The sequence below is a fragment of the Tupaia chinensis genome, unplaced genomic scaffold, assembly GCF_000334495.1.
Source record: "Tupaia chinensis unplaced genomic scaffold, TupChi_1.0 Scaffold149383_1, whole genome shotgun sequence".
Taxonomy (NCBI): Eukaryota; Metazoa; Chordata; class Mammalia; order Scandentia; family Tupaiidae; genus Tupaia; species Tupaia belangeri.
Genome location: NW_006209227.1, coordinates 1,223,804 through 1,228,005, shown reverse-complemented (window position 1 = coordinate 1,228,005; position 4,202 = coordinate 1,223,804). Strand labels below are relative to the sequence as shown.

The following is a 4,202-nucleotide window of genomic DNA, read 5'->3' as shown; positions in this document are numbered from 1 at the left end:
CCTCTCTTTTTATCTCTCTCTATCTCTCTCTGTCTCTGGAGAGTACACACACTCTATAGCAAACTAAATAATAATAATAGACTGTTTTGAATGTCAGCATTGACTAATATGATTGCCTTGACCAAGTGTTAAAAATGAATATGAGGAACTAGCAGGTAGCACAATGGTTAAGGTGATGGACTCCCACATGGCCAAACACGGTTCAATCTCAGACCCCATGGCTTGAAAATCACATAGGGTGCGTGTGTATACATGCCCAAAATCCTGAGAGGAGAATGGAGGACGAGGAATTGTGGCATGGCTGTGCCCCCTGTAAGGGGTGATTTCTTGCATTCCCTCTCTCTGTTTCTCTCCAGCAAGCACATGGCATTCTATGGCAAAAACGTAAAAACTTTTAAAAAAGGAAAACAGAATTTGAGATTTATGATTTCCTAAAAGATGGTTTTTGTCTATCAACCCGTTCTTGGAAAACAATGAAAACATACCACCAATATGGACCTTAAACACAGATCACAAATTAGTCATAAATTCCATGTATATTGTGATTGTGATTGGTAGCTTATTTTTCCTTATGCATAGACTCTGAGAATTTGTTATTGTTATTTAGAAGGATTAAATGAATATTATGTCCTATGGATTATGTTATTTGATATTCTCAAATAGTCATTGCTGCTTTCACATTTTTTGAAGAAACTTGGAGTATATTAGATATTTATAGTCTTCGTAAGACTTCTAAGTCTTTTTCCAAGATTGTGTATATTGTTTACAGTGAAATATAGTAATTTCTGGAGAAATAGGACACACATGGTTAGACTTTCATGGAAAATTCCAGTTGTATCATCATGTATTTTATAAAGGGCCAGCAGTGGTACTGAGGCTTGGTAGAACTAGGGTCTTTTTTTCTTTTTAAGAATTATTTTATTGGGACCAGCAGTTGGCATAATGACTATGTTGCTGGACCCCCATGTAGTCGACCACAGTTCAAGTCCCGGACCCGGTGGCTTAAACTCACTCCAGGCGTGTGTGTGTGTGTGCCCAAGATCGCAAGAGGAGAATGGAGGAGAAGGGATTGCGGTGTGGCTATCTCCCCTGGAGGGGCGATTTCTCACTTTCTGTTTCTCTGTTTCTCTCTGTCTTTCTGGCAAGCACACGCACCCTATAGCAAATACCTCTCCAAAAAAAAAAAAAGAATTATTTTATTAACTTTGCTTATTTATTTATTTATTTTAGTTCCCAAGTTTTATTCAAGAACTCATACAAAATATTCCAGGTAAATGAGTTTTAATCCTCATTTTCCTCCTCTTCTTCATCCTGGTTAATCTGGAAGTAATGTAATTCATAACTCTCTTTGCTGTTAGCAACTATGCTCAACCAATCACGTAGATTATTCTTCTTCAAATATTTTTTGGTGAGATATTTCAAATACCTTTTGGAAAAAGGCATCTTGGAAGTTATGGTGATCTTGCTCCTTTCAGTGGTTACAACACCTCCACCAAGATTCCTAGCTTTTCCATTCACTTTGATTTTCTCTTGGAGAAACTGCTCAAAATTGGCAGCATCCATGATTCCATCTTCTACAGGGTGGGTGCGGTCAAGGGTAAACTTCAGAACCTGATTCTTTTTTTTGTCCCCCTTCACCACAAGCTTTTTCATGGGTGCCATGGCAGCAGCAGAGACAGAAAGCTATTTATTTGTTTTTAATTTGACCAGAGAGGGACAGACAGACAGAGAGAGAAAATAAGAAAGCAAACCTCCAGGTCCAGGATTCAAACCATGGTCGGCCATGTAGGAATCCAGCGCCCTTAACCACCATGCCACCTGCTGGGCCCAGAACTAGGGTCTTAATAGGCTTGACCTCACATTTACTTCGTGAGCCTCACCTGTCAGCATTCTTTGTCCATACATAACCATGTTAGGGTGAACTTGACTTCCAAATGTATAGACCTGTACCTAGTCCTAAGCTTTAGTATTATTGGAATGAATTTTAAAGATCATCCTGTTCATCAATCTTACTGTTTTAACGAACACTTCAATGTTTACTCAAATGATCAAAATTTCAAGAGCACGGGACCAGCAGTCGTTGTAATGGCTATGTCACTGGACTACCATGTAGTCGACCGTGGTTCGATGGCTTAAACTCACTCCGGGAGTGTGTGCATGCATGCCTAGGATCCTGAGAGGAGAATGGAGATGAAGGGATTGTGGCATGGCCATCCTCCCTGGAGGTCGATTTCTCGCTTTCTGTCTCTGTCTTTCTGGTGAGCGCAAGCACTCTATAGCAGAAACCTCTCCAAAAAAAAGAAAAAGATTTTAAGAGTAGCATTCTTTTTACTTTTGACCTGATAATTTGAAACTAGGAAGAAAAAAAAAATATGTATTCTTATAGTTTGTTATCCATAAAGATCTCAGTCAATTGGACTAAAGAACCACACTTGATGGAAAATAAGGTGATAGATTCACTGTAGAAGCATACATGAGAGCTCATTTAGTCTATAGTGAAGGGGCAGGGCAAAGTGGAACTGGTCCAAAGGACAGGCACTTGTAACATGCCATACGTTAAATAATTGGGGAGCTGAATGAAAAGAACCGGGCAAGGGACATGAGTATTCTCTTTTAAATTGTAAAAAAGCCTGTTCTAAAGAGGAAGAATTAAATGTGTGCTGTGTGGCTCTCTGAAGAAGTACAAGACTCAGGTAGAAATTACAGGGATAGAGTTTAGCCCAGTTTCTAACAAAGTTACCAGAGAAAAGACACTTTAGAGAAAGTATTTTAAGCAGCAGATGGATACCTATCCATCTAGAGTGTTGTGGGGGAAATTGTGGATGCATCAAATGTATTTGTATTAAACTCCACAAGGAATTTTTTTTTCTTTTTCTTTTTTTCTTTTTTTTGGAGAAGTTTTTGCTATAGGGCACATGCGCTCACCAGACAGACAGAGAGAGACAGAGAGACAGAAAGCGAGAAATCACCCCCCAGGGGGGATAGCCATGCCGCAATCCCTTCTCCTCCCTTCTCTTCTTGGGATCTTGAGCACACACGCACACGTGCCCGGCGTGAGTTTAAGACACCGGGTCTGGGACTCATACTGTGGTTGACTACATGGGAGTCCAGTGACAGCCATTACGCTAACTGCTGGTCTCACTCCACACGGACTTGAAAATTCTTTGCCAACACTGTAATTCTTTTTTTTTTTTTTTTTTTAAGAGAGATTTTTGCTGTAGGGCACATGAGCTGGCTGGAGAGACAGAGAAGCAGAAATCATTCCCCAGGGGGTATGACCATACTGCAGTCCTCTCTCCTCCATTCTCCTCTCAGGACTTTGGGCACACACGCAGACACACTCAGTGTTTTAGAAAATAAAAGCCAATGTAAAAAGACAGATTAAAACAACTAGAACAGTACAGGTTTTTATATGGCTCAGATGTTACAGTTTTCTTACTGCATCATCAATGTCAGAAATCTGTTCCTTCAGCTGGCTCCATTGCTCCGGATTTAAAGAAATACCTTTTCTTCCTGGTTTCATTTCACCTTCTGGATCCATCCAATATTCCCTGATATCAATTAGAACTTTCCCTTTAAAATCCCGAACACTGACATATCTCATTTTCCCAATTTGAAACATGTTATCATCTCTGCTGCTGCTGCTCTGTTTGGAAGATGATAGAGCTCTAGAAGTTTCACCAGTCTTTTGCTTCTTTACAGGTTTTTCTGGAGCAACTTGCTTTTTCCTCTTTAACTTCTTGTCAACTTCACTGTCAGAATCACTGCCAGAAGATCTTGATGAAACAAGTTCCTTTGATTTAGGCATTGCTCCTCTCCTGCTATCGAACAACCTCCTGCTCGTTCGCTCCCGACTCTCAGTGTGAATTTTAAGCCACTGGGCCCAGGACTTAAACTGTGATTGACTGTGTGAGAGTCCAGCAACGTAACCATTACACCATCTGCTGGTCACCCAACACTACCATTCTTCGATTTGGTGACAGTCTTTCTTAGTTGACCGGGATTCTTTTCAGCAACTATTTCTATTAAGATATGTTCTACAGGGCCAGCAGGTGGTGTGATGGTTAAGGTACTAGACTCCCACATGGGTGACCATGGTTCAATTCCTGGACCTGGTGGCTTTCTTTCTCTCTCTCTTTTTCTCTCTCTTGTAAACATACATGCACTATATTAAATTTAAAAATAATTATTATAAATTAAAA

General features: G+C 40.2%; 1 long non-coding RNA gene and 2 pseudogenes across 1 annotated transcript in view; 1 reads left to right on the top strand and 2 right to left on the bottom strand.

The window, feature by feature from the left end:
- LOC102484092 (uncharacterized) overlaps positions 1 to 1,270 on the top strand; it is a 12,117-nt gene extending 10,847 nt beyond the window's left edge. The window contains exon 3 of the long non-coding RNA XR_003548351.1: positions 1,231 to 1,270. This is a non-coding gene — a long non-coding RNA (uncharacterized LOC102484092). The remainder of the gene's footprint in view (positions 1 to 1,230) is intronic.
- Positions 1,271 to 1,281: 11 nt separating this feature from the next.
- Positions 1,282 to 1,673, bottom strand: LOC102499074 (60S ribosomal protein L22 pseudogene; annotated as a pseudogene).
- Positions 1,674 to 3,354: 1,681 nt separating this feature from the next.
- Positions 3,355 to 3,849, bottom strand: LOC102499495 (activated RNA polymerase II transcriptional coactivator p15 pseudogene; annotated as a pseudogene).
- Between the last annotated feature and the right edge of the window lie 353 nt (positions 3,850 to 4,202).